Below are 19,713 nucleotides of genomic sequence, written 5' to 3'. Positions count from 1 at the left end.
TTTATATCCCATAGTTTGTGAACCACACAATACATATATATTATGGAGAAAGTAGGAAGTGCTGTTAAATGAAAAGAAGAAAAGGAAGCTCTTCTTCTGTGATTATATCTTCTAGAGAGTACCACTGTTAATATTTGGGCATCTATTCCCCCAGAATTTGAAGATGATGATAATGAAGATGATGAAGGTAATTTTTTTGAGTACTTCCTGTGTGCCAGGTATTACACAGATTTTCTCACCGAATCCACATGTTAACAGTATGTGATAGGGTGGCTACTGTTTTCTGCATTTCAGAATGGAAGATGTGAAGGCTTAGGGAGGTTAAATAACGTGCTCAAGATCCTATGACTGACAAATAGCTTAGCCTGGACTTGAACTCACACAGTATGAGCCTAAGCACACGTGAGTCAAGATAGCACGTTGTTCAAACTGCACATCTCCAGAGCCAAACTTCCTGGGTTTAAATCCCAACAAGCTGTGTGGTTTTAGGCAAGCTAATTAATCTCTCTGTGCCTCAATCCTCATTCTCTTGTTTTAAAAATGGACTTAATATGATATTAACCCCAAGCTCTGCACAAAGTTGGACTGAGGATAAGAGAAAATCATTTATGTGAAGTATTTAGAACCTATAGTAAAATTCGAATAATTTTTCTGTAACCACAACTTTGATACCAAGAATTCTCACAAATACTTGTTACCTCGTATGTTACTATATATATGAAAGAAAAATCATCACATTGTAATCCTCTGTTATCTATGTATTTACTATGCTATGAATGTCACTTTAATTAATAAATATATTTGTACCACATCATTAATAGGATCATACAGTATTCTACTCTTTGTTTTTTTGTTTTTTTTAATTTTTTTTTCCCACGTTTTTATTTATTTTTGGGACAGAGAGAGACAGAGCATGAATGGGGGAGGGGCAGAGAGAGAGGGAGACACAGAATCCGAAACAGGCTCCAGGCTCCGAGCCATCAGCCCAGAGCCTGACGCGGGGCTCGAACTCACGGACCGCGAGATCGTGACCTGGCTGAAGTCAGACGCTTAACCGACTGCGCCACCTAGGCGCCCCAGTATTCTACTCTTTGAATACACCATAATTTATGTAACCAATTTCCTATTCCTCTAGGATGAGAGCTTCATGAGATGGGGACTGTTCTAAGCCCTGCCCTGTGGTTTTCCTGTGCCTACAACAGAGCTAGCACAAGGTAGGCACTTATTGAGTGAATGAATGAATACTCTTGAAATTATTTTCCATTTTTCACTATTAATAATATTTTAAAAAATTTATTTACTTCTAGGAGGTTTTGAAGTTTTAAAATTTTCTTGTAGCGTAATATACAACCTTCTGGTTACTGCTTAAGAACCAAAATGTCATTCCCACAGTGATGTAAAAACATGTTGCGTCTAAGGATGCCCATTTGGTTGAAGAGCAAAAATACTGAAGCTGAAGTAAAGATGCATGGTTATGTTTAAAATAATAACTTTAAAAAGTCTCTTTCATGAGATTGTTTTCAAAGAGTGCTTTACCATGTGGGCAAATTTTAACAAAAATTGCTCAAATTAGCTCCAAGTACAATGACATGCATAATGCTTTGATTACACATATGAAATTCATTTAGTCAAAAGAGACTTTGAGTAGGAAAAATGCAACTTTGTAAGAAAAAAAAAAAACCCATTACTATAATGATAGAGTAGCTCCCCCAAGATCTAATCACATGCACATTTAGAAGAAAGCATTTTATGGTCTCTGTAACAGTAACATCTGGTGACTTCCTGACTGTTCCACAACATCTCGACTCCGCTTCCAAAATTCCATTTTGTGTCATACAAATCTGTAAACTTGCCTGCAGAGATGTACTTGGACTGAACTTGGACTGAATTTTCCACTGAACTTAAAAAGTGTGCTACTATTCCTCAGTACCTTGAGTTAGGGTGGAATATAGTAATGAATGGGAAGCCAAGATGAATGAGGCTAGGAGAGCCACGTTGCCGTTATGATGTAACATCTTGGAGATGTTAAGGAGGTGATGAGACTGGCCAAAAGAACTTACCGAGCAGAGAAGGAAGATAAATAGACTCTGTCTAGCTTGAGAAACAGACGTAGCAAAGGGAGGAAGTCTAGAATCCAGCCAAGAGTATGCCTTTATGTGAGAATGCGTCACAAGTATATTATGCTTCTTGATGGCTGTAACTTAATTTTATTTTTTGGCATTGAACCGAAGTGTAAACCGTGTAATCCAGTTCGCTTCCTCACGTAGTATTGAAGTTGCTTCAGACTTGGTCCGTTTGTGTTTCATTTTGATTTTGTTCAGTATGAAAATGATAGTCCCTGGCTCCCTGCAAGTGGTCGGAACAATATTTTTTCCAAATAGCTGCTGTAGTTAGATCAGTTGGTGCCAAGACTCTGAAAACGTATTAAGAGACATTAGAGACCTGTGAACAATGGCTAAGCAGTTAACGAGGCATTGTAGAAGGAAATAAGCCATTGACATTTTGGCCTAAAGTTGCACTCACAACCTAACTGAACAGCAGAGCGTGAAGTAAAAATAATCTTACTATGGTGTTCTGGTGCACTTGGGTGGCTCAATCAGTTACGTGTCCGACTCTTGGTTTCGGCTCAGGTTATGATCTCATGGTTCGTGAGTTGGAGCCCCGCGTCTGGCTGTGTGCTGATGGCGCGGAACATGCTTGCGATTCTTTCTCTCTCCTTCTCTCTCTGCCCCTCACCTGCTCACTCTCTCTCTCTCCTACAATAAAAAAAAAAATAAACTTAAAAAAAAGATCTTACCATGGTTTCCTTTCCTTTGTCTTCTCTCTTCATTAGTTTGCTTCTCCATTTTTTCTCCCGTTCTCTCCTTCTGAGTCTTTCTCTCTTCCTTTCTCCCCATTAAATGTGTTTCTCCTTTATTCCTATATTCTCCTTACTCCCGCCTCTCCACTGCTGTACCTTTGCATCGCTTTTATTATTTTCACTTTCTTCACCCACCCCTCCACACAGTTTTTTAACTGCCCATAGAGCTAAAGAATTAGTGAAATAGAGGTTTATGGTTTGTAATTTAAAAAAATAGTTTGAGGAGAGTGTTTACTTTTCCAAGGAAAAAATTGTGCTTCGCTTTTTTTCTGATCTTCGTTTTATTCCCTAATGGAAAGCACTGGAATAAAATCTGGCACAGAAGAACCAGTACCTTAAATCTTAGCAATTAGTATTCCCTTGATTCAGTTTTCCCCTTCGGATCAGTTGACCTTGAAAGAAGAAAGATCTCCTGTGTCTTCTCTAAACAACTAAAGATGGGCAGTTGCTGTTGCCTCTATAAGTGCTCTTAAAGATGGAGTGTCGCTGGTTTCCCAGCTCCCTGTTTCAGTGTGTCGTTATTATCATGTCTACCCAAATTTTCTTGCCATGTAGTTTGCGCTCACGTTCTTTTTTCTGAGCCTTAGCAGAAAGAGCAAAGGGACAATGACCTCCCAGAGGTAACAGTTCAAGTTCTAGAAAATGGCTTCAAGATCACCTTTGGATCTTTTATAGCACAGTCCATGGACAGAGCATGGGCTCTGGAGCCTGACACTTGGGTCCCTGGGCGAGGCATTTACACCCTCTCTGCATCCGATTCCTCAACTATTAGAGAACATTCAGGGGACTGTTGTGATAACGAAAGGTATGTAAACTGTCGGAACACTTAGCGTGGCGCCCACGTGTGGTGAGATACTGAGAAATGGGGGCAGACACCTCTGGAACCCCCACAGTAGGAGGCTCTGGAATGCTCCAGATTGTCCCTCCTACCTCTACATGACCCATAAACAGTGAGTGTGATCTGAGAATATTAAAATCAGAGAGATCAAAGAGCATTAGATATTGAGAGGAAGGGAGAAGCAGAGATAGCCAATTGGCCTCCATACCTCGTGCCTCTGTGCATGGGGACCAACCCCCTCTTTGGTAGATGTGTGACTACACTTGGGAGCTTCCCAATATGGATGTAGGAATGGTGGACCTGTCATTTGCCGAATTAACTTTTTTCAAAAGGACTATGGAAGAAGGCCTGCCCCTGGAGTTGCCCCTCCTCTGCCCCCCCCCCCCCCGCCCCGAGGCATGGCACAAATATCTGGTTGGTGAAGAAGCCAAGCAGATATGATAAACTGACTCTCTCGCAGTTTGTGGTTTCAGCCTGTGTCAGATTCTGTGCTGACAGCTCAGAGTCTAGAGCCTGCTTTGGATTCTGTGTATCCCTCTCTCTCTGCCTGCTCGTGCTGTCTCTCTCTCTCTCTCTCAGAAATGAATAAACATTAGGGGTGCCTGGGTGGCTCAGTTGATTAAGCATCCGACTTCAGCTCAGGTCGTGATCTCACGGTTTGTGAGTTCGAGCCCCACGTCAGGCTCTGTGCTGACAGCTCAGAGCCTGGAGCCTGCTTGAGATTCTGTGTCTCTGTCTCTCTCTGCCCCTCCCCCACTCACGATCTGTCTCTCAAAAATGAATAAATGTTAAAAAAATGAAAAAAAATGAATTAACATTAAAAAAATAACAAAAAGAAGAAAAGAAAAAAAAACCTGACTCTCTTTCAAGTGTAAGAGTTACACAAGACAATGTTCTGTGTGTTTGTGTGGTTGTGCGTGTGGGTGTGTGTCATAAAGCTCATAGAATCAAATTCTTCTCTTAGCAATACTTGAAATGCTTCTAAGAGTTAAAAAATCTCAATTACAGTTTCTTGGTACTTTCATTAAATTAACCTTAAAATAGACTGAAACCAATGCAGTCAGGAAATGTTTTTATGGAAATTTATGTTGGCTAAACTCTGAAGGTTTCAGTAGGTCTTTTTTTTTTTTAATATTTATTTTTGAGAGAGAGAGTGCATGTGCATGCAAACGGGGGGAGAGGCGGAGGGAGGGGGGGACATAGGATCCAAAGCAGGCTCTTTACTGACAACAGAGAGCCCAGTGCGGTACTGGAACCCATGAACTGTGAGATCATGACATTAGCCAAAGTCAAGCGCTTAATCAACTGAGCCACCCAGGGGCCCTGAAAGCGATTTACTTTCTAACCAAATAAACGGGAATGAATTCAAAAATTTCTCTATAATGACATCACTTTTACTTGCTTTTATTATGCTTTCCTGGGTAAAGGAAGGAGAGTTGTATTATGACTGGTGGCTGGGAATTTCCCCTGACCCAAGATGTGAACATTGTTGGTCGCAGCTATCGTGAGCACTTTCTATGAAGACAAAACTGCAGAAAATGGAACGCATTGGGCCAGTGTTGATTCCAAAGTAGAGCCATAATGCTTTCATAAATCGATGTTCTGTTTGCTGAAATTCATCTCTCTCAGAAATGCTTATGGATGTAGGGTCTCGATGAGTGACAGAGTGAGAAAATGGATCTTTTGAGGAATCTGTATGTGGTGTAGTACAAGATCATTCTAGTGCTGTCAAGACAACAAGGAGATAGAAGGTAGACACCAAAGGGGGGCATATTAAAGCCGTAGAAAGCTAGTCTTTAAGGAAACCAAGAGAGGATGATGCTGGTCCTCAGAATCCGAAATGGTATAAGAAACTGAGTTTGAGGGGCTGTCTTCAGGCCATAGACCTTAAAGATGTGATGAGCTAGGCTGGGGGAAGGGTCTGAGTCCATTCACTGGTATTTCCTTTGCCTCACAGTTTTAGGAGAGAAAGGAGGGTTAGGTAAGAGAATGGGATAGTGAGAGGAAATAATGGGAGACATAGTGTCCGTAGTTATCCTGTACTCCTAAACATCTTGCTGAGTAGCCCGAGAACGCAAGGCCAACATCACTTTATACCCAGGCCATTTCTCAGGACTGTGTTTGCACTCAGCAGCCTTGAGAGATAAGTAACGTCTGCCTCTGGGACAGAGTGGAGGCTTGCTTCCAATGGAATGATGAGTTCTGCAAGTTCTGTGTTCCTTGCCTTTAGTGCCACCAATGTGTGAAGAAGTCCCTCTGGGCCCTCTGTCCCTCTGTCCCTCTGTAGGATTTGAAAGACAAGTGACTGGTGCCAAATACTAATGCTCATACTGCATGCTTTGCCATGAGTAAAGTCCTTTGTCTCTAACCCAGAGATTTCATGTCTTCTTCCAGCATCCTGGAAACAGTAATGAGCTTATTTATTATTTTGTAGATATGTTGAAATCAAGCCTCAGACCTAATGGAAAGGAATACAAATGTTTACAGAAAGGTTTTTTAATTCTTTTTAATGTTTATTTATATGAGAGAGAGAGAGAAGCAGAGTGTGGATAGGAGAGGGTCAGAGAGAGAGGGAGACACAGAATCCAAAGGAGGCTCCAGGCTCTGAGCTGTCAGCACAGAGCCCAATGTGGGGCTCGAACTCACGGCCTGTGAGAACATGATCTGAGCCGAAGTTGGATGCTTAACCAACTGAGCCACCCAGGTGCCCCTCCAGAAAAGTTTTGAAAGAACTTGAGTCTTCACTAATGTATTCTCTTTTTCTCTGTCCCTCTGTCCCTCAACCATCTTTAAAAAACATTCATAAACTCTGAGGTTCTTGGCAATGCTATAGATAGAATTCTTGGACTCCTTAACTTTGACCTCCAAAGTCACTGAACTTCCTGAATTCTTCTGAGGCACATGAAAGACTTGATGAGAGCACTGATGTTTTTGATACTAGACTGATGGGGTCTTGGAGGTGGTCCAGCTATTCTTGCCTTTAGGCTATACTGAAATCTGGCTGTTTTTCCAATATCTCCACAGAATGAGTGAGTTTAGCCACATACCTTCAGGATTTTTTCCCTCTTAGGGCATTTTTCTGCTTTATAATTTAAATAGAATAAAAAGAATGAAATGGCTTATCATTTAAAAATTTTCCTTTTGTGGCCTTCTGTGGGTGTTTAGAAACGGATCATACCCTGAGAGAAAAAAAAAAAATCTTGAAGTTCACTGTCATTGTCTTTTCTCAAGGCTGAATGGTGTTCCAATTTTCTTTAAAAATCTTTCACTGTGAATCTCATTCCTGTAACTATTTTCTGCTGGGTTCCTCAGGGAAAATGGGAAAAGAGCTTTACTTGTATGTGCTCAAGATCTTTGGATCTTGCGTAACCCTTACGTACATTTTCGTTCTGCCAGAGACTTCTGTGAGTACCATATTCTAGGGGTTGTATTAAGCTGATTCTTCAGTGGGGTCATTGAGATGATTAAGTTCTAAGACTACTTCCAACGTAAGGTTTTTGAATTTATATTATTTGGGGATCCTATATCCCCAGTGCGTGTACACTTCTGTAGAGTATCATCATCCTCTGTGACCAATTTGCCATGACCAATTTGCATGACTAATTTGCCATGGTTTGTCTAAAAGACAAAGTGCTTCCAAAGATGCACTTGAACAGGAGACCCCGCCATTTCTACAAGCTTCCCTTGTAGATAAGCCTTGTTTTGTGCTTCAGTTTCTGGTAAACTCATTACGATTGATATTGTTGCAGTTAAGAAAAATCAGTTTTTATTTTAAAGGTCAAAACAGGAAATCCTGTGTGGCTTAGTCAGTTAAGCGTCCCACTCTCGGTTTTGGCTCAGGTCATGATGATCTCATGCTTCATGAGATCGAGCCCTACATCGAGCCCCATGTGCTGTCAGCGTGGAGCCTGCTTGGGATTCTCTCTCTCTCTCTCTCTCTCTCTCTCTCTCTCTCTCTCTCTCTCTCTCCCCCTTTCTCTCCCCCTACCCTGCTCATGTGAATTCTCTAAATAAATAAACAAACAAACAAACATTTAAAAATATATTAAAAAATAAAGTTCAAAATGGAGCACATATGTATAGGGTCCCACGTATTAACTTTCCACCATAGTCTGATAGAGAAATACTGAAACCGAATTCTTTTCTCTCCTTTTGCCTTGAATTTTTCAAGCTGTGCAGCCAAAAACAGGTCATGGTTTTCCTTTTGACTTTCTCATTCACTCATCAGTCAACAAATGTTTATTTGAGACTTAGCTCGCGCAGGCAGCTGAGATTTAATCATCTGACTGAGTATAGTAACTGATCGTGTCGCTGTTTGCCATCAATTCTTTATTTTTTCCCTTTCATTCCTTAGTGACCTTTCTGTGATATAGGATTTCTTGGGTTAGTGTGGAGTTAACATGAATAATTATGCAAGCATGGCCTTTGAGACTGTCTTGAGAGAAGATCATTAAAACTCTGCTCAATTAGCTACTTAGTCGGGAAGTTTTTTTTTTTTCCTATGAATTTTATTTCTGCTCTTAGAAACATTACTTTGGCTGTTACTGTAATCAACAGTTTTAAGAGTTATAGCTAGCAATCTACTGACCATTAAAGCATTGTATTTTGCCTGCAAATCATATTTAGCTGAACTTTAATAGCTTAAATGGAGTCAGAAAAATGATGTTGTAGAATGGCTTTTATTTATATGAAAAGATATTTACCAGTGATGATTTTCATTTTCTTCCTCTGGCTCATATTCATTTTCTAATTGTTTTATTGTTAATGCCTATGAAACTGATATGGAATCTATTGCTTAGAGTTATGGGTTTTTTAAAAAAAAATTTTTAATGTTTATTCATTTCCAAGAAAGAGAGAGACAGAGACAGAGCATGAGTTGGGGAGAGGCAGAGAGAGAGAGAGAGGGAGACACAGAATCTGAAGCAGATTCCAGGCTCTGAGCTGTCAGCACAGAGCCCGATGCGGGACTCAAACCCATGAACTGTCAGATCATGACCTGAGCCGAAGTCTGATCCTTAACCAACTGAGCCACCCAGGTGTCCCTAGAGTTACAGTTTTTAATTGTTGAAAGGGTCAATACAATCCGATAAGGCTTCCTGTGATCTTGCCATATTTTGAAAAAACCCAGTGTCACTGATGTTAATATTGGAGTATGTGAAAAAAACCACATTCTTGTTTATACTTTAAATCTTCTTGGCCTCCATGGCCACTGTAGAATCAGATGACCAGATGTGGGTGGACTTCGACCAGCTTCCTGCAGGTACAGTCTGACTGCACCTCACCCAGGCCCTGTGCCACATGCCTCTCACTCCCTACCCCAGAGATTCTCTGAGACTGCAGGCTGAAACACCTAGCAGAAGCCCGCTGGGCATTCATGTGTATGTATGGTATCTGGGTGAGGGAGCTGTTGCCCCTAGAAATGTGACCCAAGGTTGATCCAGTTGGGCATGACAGCCTAGGACTTTGACTCTTTCTTTTTCCCCAAGTAAGTAGATCTCATTATTTATTTAATTTATTTTATTGAGGTATAGTTGACCTACAATATTACATTATTTTCACATATACAGCATAATGATTCAACAAGTCTCTACGTTATGCTGTGCTCATCACAAGTGTACTACCCTCTGTTACCACACAGTGATATTACCGTTGCATTGACCGTATGTCATCTGCTGTACCTTTTATCATCATGACTTACTCATTACACAACTGCAAGACTGTGTCTCCCACTCTCCTTCACCCATTTTGCCAATCCGTCTCACCCCGCTCCCCTCTGATAATCATTAGTTTGTTCTCTGTATTTATAGGTCTGTTTCTGCTTTTGTTTTTTTATTTGTTTTATTTTTTTGATTCCTCATATAACTGAAATCATTTGGTATTTGTCTTTCTCTGGCTTATTTCACTTAGCATTATACACTCTAGGTCCATCCACATTATAGCATATGGCAAGATCTCATTCTTTTTTATGGCTGAGTAATAGTCCATTATCTATCTATGTATCGATCGATCTATCACTATCTATTTATATCTATATCATCTATATCTATATCTCGTATTTTCTTCATCCAATCCTTTATGAATGGATACTTGTGTTACTTCTATAGATTGGCCATTGTAAATAATGCTGCAATAAATGTAGGGGTTATATATCTTTTCAAATTAGTGTTTTCATCTTCTTCGGGTAAATGCCCAGTAGTTAAATTACTGGATCATATGATATTTCTATTTTTAATTTCTTGAGGAACTCTCATACTGTTTTTCATAGTGGTGACACCATTAGGGTTTCTTTTTCTCCGTATCCTATGTTTTCTTCTAGGAGTTTTATGGTTTTGTGTCTTACCTTTGGGTCTTTAATCTGTTTTGAGTTTCTTATTGTGTATGACAAAAGGGGGGGGGGTACAGTTTCACTCTTTTTTGCACGTAGCTGCCCAGTTTTCCCGGCAGCATTTATTGAAGAAACTGTATTTTTCCTGTTGCATATTCTTGTCTCCTTTGTCAGAGATTAATTGACCATAGGACTTTGACTCTTGAAGGCATGGTAGAGAGATGCCTCATCAATGTGTGTACTGTTGTGAAGTTTTTATTCGTCTTAATAAAAGCAATGTGATATTCAGCTTAAATTTTTAGTTTTTCTTGGGGTTGTCTTTTGGAAAGATGAGTGTAAAGGGCAGAGAACCGTTAAGTATCAGTATGATACCGTTCTAGGATTTGATGCTTAATGGCCATGGGGCTATTTTATGGGTGTTTTGAATTAATTGTATGAACTAAAACTCAACTGGGTGATTTATGATAAAGCTACTGGAGTGCCTTTCTTTCTGCCCCTTCCTGTGGGTCAGTTAGTTCTGGGTGTTAATGATCACAAAGGCGGAATGTAAAAATTTCCGTATGTGAACAAAAAAAAAGGAAGATTTTGTTGCTGTTTTTGTGGTTATATACTATTGACTCAGTTCACACACGGCGGAAGAAGGATCTGATATTTGCTGGTCTTTCCCAGACTGGAAGACAGCAGGAAGGATTTGAGTGGATCTAAATGTGTCTGGTTAAATGATACAGGGAGACTCAAAGGAAAGACCCAAGGCCAGGTACTGCAGTCTGAGACTGGAAGTCTACGTCAGGAAGGATAGAGAGGTGACCTTTGGATGGGAGCTCAGGACGAATTTTGGAGAAATGGAGATGTGTAATGGGGATTTTTGGAGAGAAATACTTTGTGTGTGATAGAAACCGTCTCCATCTCCCCCAAGACATCACAAAATCCATATTGCTTCCTGATGCCTATGGGGTAGATAATCTCTTCATCGTGGAGGAGGTGAAGTATAGGGTGAACAGGGAGACAGCATGTAAAGACAGTCAACACTTGGATGATAGAAATCAGTTTTGTAAAATCTTATAAATGTTATTTTTTACTGTCCTTAACTGGGGCTCAGTTTGAGCTGAAAAAGATTCATGCCCGAAGGCTCTTTTCTTACGTTAGATCTATTTTCACATACATTTAGTTTATTTCCATTAAGGGAGGACTAGCATTTCCTAAGGACCTACTGTGCTCCAGTCACTAAGCCAAGTACATACCGTGGTGGGGGAGTGGCTCAGTGGGAGTTCGCTACCCTGGTGGGAGAAGTATTGGGTAAGGGGGTTCATTTAGAATCGTCTGGGGATTGTACTAACAAAAGACAAGTTGACTTTTAGTCAGTTTTATTATTGTTTCTAAATTCTCTACGGTAGTGTATCAACTTTTTACCTATACCTGGGTGAACGTCTCCTTTCAGTACCCACCCTGGTATGCCACTGCTTTGAACTTTTCATATATTATCTATTTTACTTCTTTTTTTTTATGTTTATTTTATTTTTTGACAGAGAGAGAGAGAGAGAGAGAGAGTGTGCTTGAGCAGGGGAGAAGCAGAGAGAGAGGAGGACAGAAGATCCAAAGTGAGCTCTGTGCTGACAGCAGTGAATCTGATGTGGGGCTTGAACTCACGAACTGTGAGATTATGACCTGAGCTGAAGTCAGATGCTCAACTGACTGAGCCACCCAGGCGCCCCTACTTCTTTTTTTTATTATTTTAGACACAGAGAGAGAGCACAAGTTGGGGAGAGTGGCGGGGGGGGGGGGGGGAGAGAGAGAGAGAGAGAGAGAGAATCCCAAGCAGGCTCCACACTCAGCACAGAGCCCGACCCAGGGCTCATTCCCATGACTCTGTGATCATGACCTGAAGAGAAATCAAGAGTTGGGTGCTCAACTGACTGAACTACTCAGGTGCCCTTATATATTATCTGTTTCACCACTTAGAAGGATCCTACAAGGTGTTATCACCCACATATTATAGATGAGCCTTGAAGGACACTCAAGGCTCACTCAAAGACATTGATGGACAAGAGCAGAGAGTCAGTATTTCAGCATATTAGGCGTGCAAACCTGTGCTGTCCCCACTACATTGTCCTGTCTCCTCAAGGCAGCCTGGGAAATACATCACGATGCAAGTTTTTTTCTGTTCTAGGATTTGGCAGGTTACCTCTGCTCTCACTTCAGCTTCTCCCCTCATGGAGGGTAGTGTACCACTTTGGGCAGTGTCCCTGATGACAAAATACTTTGGTTGTCTTTGGTGTATAAAGCTCTTATGATGTCAGCTTTGATTGTGAAAAGAACCATATACAAGCATTCACTAAATTCAGAGCTACAAGACAGTACAGCTGTCCTACTTCCCTAATGTGCTTGGCTCACCCTCAGGAAGTAAACATAAATAGCATTGTGGCTGCTTTGTGATTAAAGGCAAGTCTCTTGCATGAAAAAATTTCTCTCTTAAAAAGTAGCTTGAAGTAATCTAAGTATCATGATGAAGTATCAAAACGAATTTACTCTTAATTACAATGTGTCCTTTTTACATGCCATAGTGAAAGGATGTGTGCACAAGAGCAGTAAATTAAGAGTTCAAAGCGGTTGAGAATGTTTGCTTTGGATGGAATTAAACATTCTGCAGCTATAGAAAGATCTGTCTTGACTGCTTTTGAATTGCAACATTGTTTTTCTGTTTAGCCCCCTGTCTTCAATTCTGAATATCTGTTGTTAAAATATATTTACCAAAGGTAGATTTGTTTCTCTTTGCTGTTTTTACAGTAAAAAAGGTTTTTCTTGCTTCTATATTAACGCCAAAAACATTTTTGACACAAGTCTAAACAAGACAAATGTATGGATTAGATTTGTTCTGAAATAAACATGGCTTTAAGGCTTGTCTGCGGTAGTGGTAGCATAGGGAGAGGGAGAGAAAAAGGCATTTTGGCCTTTTCTAACATCCAAACACTTGGAAATATTTCTGGGTCAGTCACACACTCCTCCCCCCCCCCCCCCCCCCCCGCCCCCGCCCCCAGCAGTACAGATATCCTCGTTCTTTGAACAATCCTGCCATTCATCTGGAATCCTACAACTCTTGTGAGTTGGTGGGGGAGGGGGGAAGAGGCTGGTGAAAACTTTCCTGTTTGCTTTCCATCTCCCTCCCACTCTCCGGCCCTCCATAGTTTGGGATGCAAGTTGGCTATGGGCTATCACCCTCTTAATCTAACATTTTTTTTGTTTGTTTGTTTGTTTGTTTTTTGCCAATTAAATTATGCCGCTGCCCTTAGTTTCATTTTTGTCCAAGTTTGGGCCATAGACCACCTGCACAGGCATGACCCAAGGTGCTTATTAGAAATACAGAGCCTTTATGAATCCATATCTTCATGGGCACAGCGGAGGGATCTGCACTTTGGCAAAATTTGTAAGCGCACTGAAGTTTGAAGTCTTTGTGACCACTCAGCATTAACTAAAGGTTTAGCCATGTTGAATTGTTAGGTGACGACATCTTGGAGCTATATTTAGGTAATAATAATTTTAGCACTGGCTTAAAGTTTCGGTTCCACTAGGATTTATTGATTCCTTATATTTGTGCCAGGCTTCTTCATGTACATCCTTTCACATGACAGTCGTAAGTTGTGTGGTGAGGTGAGTATTTTATCCCATGAGTAAAGATGAAGGAATTGAGATTCCCAGATATTAAGTGACTTGACCACCCAAGTTTATACAACTGGTTAATGGTGAAACTAGGATTTGGATCAGGTTTCTGACTCCGTAACCCAACCTCTTACCTTTCTCCCATGGTTTTTTTTTTTTTTGCTAAATTACAGGTGTTTATTGAGCTTCTGCTATAGGACAGACACTGTTCTGAGTGAAGGGGGATGAAAACTGTTTCCCCAGATCACAGCTGAAAGGGAAAAGGTAGACAATAACAGCTCAAACAGCAGTACCCATATTAAAGCAAATGCGATAAATGAAGATTCTAAACCAGAAAAATGACATTCTTACAATCTTTATTGTTCCATAAAATGAAATTCAGACATTATTAGTCTTAAGGGCTAACAACGTCCTCAGTTATATCTAGCAGAATGTGAGAATTGTCCATAAAATATTAATTACTAAGGATTGTAACAAGGAAATACGTCCTCTGGAAATTCAATTCTATCTCATAAATAGTCTTGGCTGTGAACAACGGGTCAGATGGGAAAGAATTTTGAAGCTTTTTAAGCACTTAACCATGAGACACATTAAGCAAACATTCTTCACCTATCACCCTGAGCATCTCAGCCTCCAGATACATACAATGGATTCGGAAGAGAACAGAAGTCATTGTCTCCACTCTTGGCTTAGGTGATGGGGCTACAACAGGCCTACTGCTCAGTATATTTTGAAACAAATGTCTTTCTGACATTCACCAGAGAGCACATTTATTTATTTATTTTACTTCGATGGTGGTTCTGGCCCCTCCTGGAAGCAGAATTAAAATGAGTGCCTAGTGTGAAAAAAAAGAGAGACCGAAGTTTCTAGAACCCCCATGTCTTCCCTCAAATCCAGTGAGGTTACTTGAAAATAATGCTTGGAAACGATGCACTTAAATTTCCTTCACTTAGTTCCCCGTAGAAGTACCTCCTTTGGGATTCACCTCTGGAGGCTTTTGAGGGAGTCGATGAAAGAACCAATCATGTGAGGATTATTTCTGCATCCTCTCCACATGGCTTTAGCATCACTGTTCCTACTCTCCTAAGCTGTTCTGAGAGTTATTTACACCTAACGTTTGAGTGGTTTTGTTCTCCTGACCAACTCTGCCTGGAATGTCTTTCTCTCTGGGAATGCCCCGTTGACCCTCTGTGCATTTAGTTCAGATGTCGCTACTTCCTGGCCCCCTTCATTCCTGTCCCCCTTCTAAGGAGCTAACCATTCTGTCTCCCCTGCCCAAGCTCTGTGTCTCGAACCTAGCTTCCGCAGCTGAATTTTGTACTTTTTCCTTGTCTGCTGCTTTTGAGTTATCCTGAGTTATCATGAGGGTAATATTCATGACTTAGCCATCTCTTAGTCCTTGCATTTGTCACGAGTGGGAACCACGTATAACATTTTTAAAATTCAGTCGCAACTGGTGTAAGTTTGAGATCAGTAGCAGGAGTATAGGGAATAGAATTAAGCCTTTAATACTGAAAAGGGGTTGTTCTAATCCCTGAAAGTGACTGGGAAGGTATGGAATCTGTCCTGGATGTCACTAAGGGATGTACCACTCAGTGTCAAGGGGGCTCAACAGAATTGGAGGCATCTACTGAAAGAAATCAATCTATTTCCTGCTTATACTGCCAAAGCAGTGGTAAATTCATCCAGGGATAATTCAACAGTCTCTTTATGCCTGGGTCTATTTATAACCTCTCACTGACACCCTACCCCATGCCCCTTTTTTCCTACACTACGGTCAAGATAATGTATAGCTGAAGGTTAAGGCTCATCTCTGGACCACGACTTCACCAATACAATGCTAGACTAAGATGGGTCACCAGCTCCAATGTTTTGGATGTTTCCGAAGTCACCTCATCTTCGAGGTAGCTAGTGGAAGAGGAAAAGATATCTGGAGCTTAACCTTCTCGCTTTACCTGAGTTTTCCCTTCTGTTCTAGCCCTTCATCTAGGAAGGACAGATATTTCTATGCTCCTCCCCCCTGACTGGTTGGGACTTTGTCTGTCATTTTCTCCTCCTTCCCAGCCTCATGGTTTATTTACCTTTTATGATAAAAAGAGATCAGGAAGAAAAACTAGCTTCTCCATTAAGGATCAAAATTAGACCATTAAAAGTATTTGCTATATTTGTCCCTGCTTATGAGGCAGAAGCCCCTAGAATAGGTAGCATATCAAGTCACATCATTAATTTTCACCTTAGCAGGAGCAAATGAACAAAAAATTCTTTTTTTTGAGGGTTCGTTTTGATGCAAGGAGGGGAAAAGAAACGTTGAAGTCAAAAGTATCTCTGACCAAGAAAGGTACAAGCAAAACGGTAGGGAGATAAACATCACCCACTTCCCATGAAGATACTGAATGGGCCTGATTGACGGTAAACTTATTCTTTTCACCTTGAGATTCAGACACAATGTGGGACCAACCTTCTTCATTTATTGACTTATGACTGTGCTCCATCCTGGTATTTGGAGCTAAGTCAGGAGATTTTATTCATCCCCTAACATGTCATTGATAAGAACATTTTGTTTTCCTGATACTGGTTTTCACAGACATTTCCATGCTGTGCATCGCCTGGTCTGGCTTTTGTCAAGAAAAGACAGTCCACTCCAGCCCTTGCCAAATGTAAGATAACGATGGATGACCTTCTTTATGCTCCTGGGGGCTTGCACTTTGAGAAGAACTCCTGGGGGAGGCATGGTGTGTGTGTGTGTGTGTGCCCACATACACGTGGTCACACATGTGAGGTCTTTGGTTTCTGCATTCTTTAAATCTCATAGTAATACTGTGGTTGGGGAATGAGTGTGGGACTTACCTGGTCATCCGTAGGAAGGGCGAGGAGGCTGGAAAAGTAGTCTTCGTGTGCGTGGGAACAAATGAAGTTCTGGCAGCTCTTCGTGCATTTAGTAGTGGGTTGTTTTTTCTCATTGAGAACACCACTACTGGCGGAAAAAAGCCCTTGTCTTACCAGTGGGTAAAAGCCATCTTTCTCTGGGAGGGAAAGGGAATAATGAATTGCTTTGAAAAATGTGGGGTCATGGCTATTTCTTGTCAGAGGAAAAAGGCGTAGTCTTTGTGGTCAGACCTGGATCTCAATCCAGGCTCCGTTCCATACGAGCTGCATGATTTGGGGCAAATAACTCACCTCCTCCGAGCTTCAGTTTCTTCATGAGCACAAAGGCAAAAATAATACGTACCTCGCAGAGTTGTAAAATAAAGGGGGAGGTAGTTACAGAGCCTAGTACGTATAAGGTGTTCAGTGAGCTCCCTTTCTCCTGTAGATGTTGCTTTTACATCCAGAAAATTAGTAAAGACAAACTCACAAGAGCTGATTTTTCTCTTACTAAGCACCCACAGCAAATGGCAGGTGACTATTTTCTCAAAGTAAGGAAGTTTGTTTTATGAACTCCCTTCCTAAATAATCTTAAAGTGGTCTGTCCAAACATTTGGTGGGACACTTCATATCTCATAGAAGCTAGTTTTAGCAAAATGCCAAAAGTTACAGCTTGTATTAAAAAGGAAGAAAATGTGGGGCGTCTGGGTGGCCCAGTCGGTTAAGCTTCGGACTTCGGTTCAGGTCATGATCTTGCAGTTCGTGGGTTTGAGCCCCACATCAGGCTCTGTGCTGACGGCCAGAGCCAGGAGCCTGCTTCAGATTCTGACTGTCTGTCTGTCTGTCTCTGCCCCTTCCCCGCTTGTGCTCGGTCTCTTTCTCTCTCAAAAAATGAATAAACATTAATTTTTTTTTTAAAAAGGAAGGCAATGAGAATCACTGGCATATACATAAACATGGTGTCTTAGTTCAGGCTGCTATAACAAGATACCATAGACTGGGTGGCTTATAAATGGTAGAAATTTATTTCTCACAGTTTTGGAAGCTAGAAATCTGCAATCAGTAAGTGCCAACATGGTTGGGTCACTGTGAGACCCCTTTTCCTGGTTGCAGACTTTCATTTTCTACTTCTATCTTTACATGGTGGAAAGAGAGCGGAAGAACTCTCTGGGGCACCTTTTATACGCACTAATCCTATTCATGAAGGTTCTGCCATCGTGGCCACATTACTTCCCAAAGGTTCTACCTCCTGGTACCATCATCACACTGGGGGTTAGGATTTCAACATGTGAATTTGGCAGGGGGCGGAAAACACAAACATTCAGTCCATAACAAGTGGTGATTTCGTAACAAACTTGTCCAGATATAGTCATTTCTCCTTGGAAAGGAAACCACCAATAACAGAACATCTACTACATGCTACGTATTTTCATATACATACCTTCTAATCTATATGAAATCCATACAATAATTTTTTAAGCCTTGCCTGTGATCTTTAACAAGAAATACATTTTAATTATGTCTGTGTATATACTTGTATGTAATATACATAGATAACATAATTATACACATGTATAAAATGGAAGAAAAATTCATGAAACAATGCTTATCTTATGAATCTTGTGATGGACCCTTGATATTTTCTATTCTATACTCTTTCATTTTGTTAAAATGTCGAGTGTACCTCAAAATGATGTTATGACCTGCTAATGTATAACAACTTGCATTTTGAAAAATTCTGTCCTACCTCCTAGGTACTGTTATCTACATTTTGTTTTTTACATCGGAACTGGACATTCAAAGAGCATGTGACATGTGTCCAAGGCCATATAGCCAGGAAGTGTTGGGTTACGGATTTGAACATAGCGTTTTGATTCTGAAATCTGTTTTGCTTCCGTCACACTCCGTGGCCTTTTGTGAAACTTTCCTGTCTTCTTTTTTTGTGTGTGTATCTGTCCCCCAAACATTCTTAGCTGTTCAGAGGCCATGAAACCATTAGCTAGGGCAATCCTGGAAGCAGTTAAAATAATTGCACCAGACACGAAAGGTATAGCCTCTAGAACCCTCTTCTTTGCCGGGTTCTCGCTGAGTGCGCCCTGCATGCAGCAAACCTGGTCTCTTTATTCAGATGTTTTAAAATATCGTTTTGTTTTTCCTTTCCAAAGGGAGGCACAAGCTGCTGGTTGAAACTGAGGAGAAAAATACCTATTTACTGTTTGGCTTTCCAGTTTGCACCCTCTTGGCCTAGAGAATGAACAAAGTGAAGGCAACGTAAAGAAGGCAGTGTTACACCCCTGGATTCATTTTGACGATTTTTTACCAACACCTTAAAGCAGACCAGAGAATGTGACACAACCATGTTTTATAGTCTATCTTGTTTTTCCTGTGACATGTTGCTTTCTGGAATTCTTAAAAATAATAAGCTTTGCAAATCCAATGTAAAAAATAGCTAGTGTGTTTAAAAAAATCTTTTTTTTAAGAGGGGGGTGGTGGAGAGGGGCAGAGGGAGAGAGAGAGAGAGAGAGAGAGAGAGAGAGAGAGAGAGAATCTTAAGCAGCCTCCACGCCCAGTGTAGAGCCCAATGTGGGGCTCAATTCCATGATCCTGGGATACTGACCTGAGCCCAAATTAAGAGTTTGAAGTTCATCCAACCCAACCAAAGGTTTGACGCCCCTATTTTAAAAAATCTTTTATTCAGAGAGTCTGGAAAGACCGTTACATGGCCTTGCCCCCATTTGCAGTTAAATGGAGAGAATTACCTTATCTGTGAGATTTTTCACTGAAGAACTCCAAGAGTCTGACAAACCAAAGCCTGCCAATGCCTCAGACAGCAACTGCTTAGAAGCTCAGTTAAGTCCAGGCCAGAGTTAAGCCTGGTTAAGTCAGGCATATATTTTGACATTCTAATACTAAGCCTTCTTATTCAAATTGCCAGAATGTATAAGTGATTACTACAAAATTCTGTAGTTTTGTTTTCTTCTTAACAGAAAAAGAAAGGAAGAAAGAGATTGCGGGCATTGATAGAACTCAACAGCCACTAAGGATTGGACGACTGCCCAGAAGACCAGAAAAATCTCTATTTTGACCGGTAAAATCTCTATTTTGACTGGTCGTGCCTTCAATCAATAAATATGTATCAGGTATTTACTGTGCACTGGATACAAAGGCAAG

At 40.8% G+C, this 19,713-nt stretch overlaps 1 protein-coding gene across 3 annotated transcripts in view; it reads left to right on the top strand.

Annotated features, from left to right (window-relative positions):
* FREM1 (FRAS1 related extracellular matrix 1) overlaps positions 1-19,713 on the top strand; it is a 313,656-nt gene that overhangs the window by 75,401 nt on the left and 218,542 nt on the right. For 2 of the 3 annotated variants that reach the window (XM_045043745.1, XM_045043744.1), the window contains exons 8-9: positions 15-187; positions 1,136-1,214. The gene's annotated coding sequence lies outside the window, so the exon portion shown is untranslated. Of the gene's footprint in view, positions 1-14; positions 188-1,135; positions 1,215-19,529; positions 19,631-19,713 lie in introns of all 3 variants that reach the window. The other variant, XM_045043746.1, reaches the window with a different exon arrangement.

This window comes from Felis catus, chromosome D4 (assembly GCF_018350175.1).
Source record: "Felis catus isolate Fca126 chromosome D4, F.catus_Fca126_mat1.0, whole genome shotgun sequence".
In the NCBI taxonomy this organism is placed as follows: Eukaryota; Metazoa; Chordata; class Mammalia; order Carnivora; family Felidae; genus Felis; species Felis catus.
Note: the sequence above shows the minus strand (reverse complement) of the source record. Positions and strands in the feature narration are given on the sequence as shown.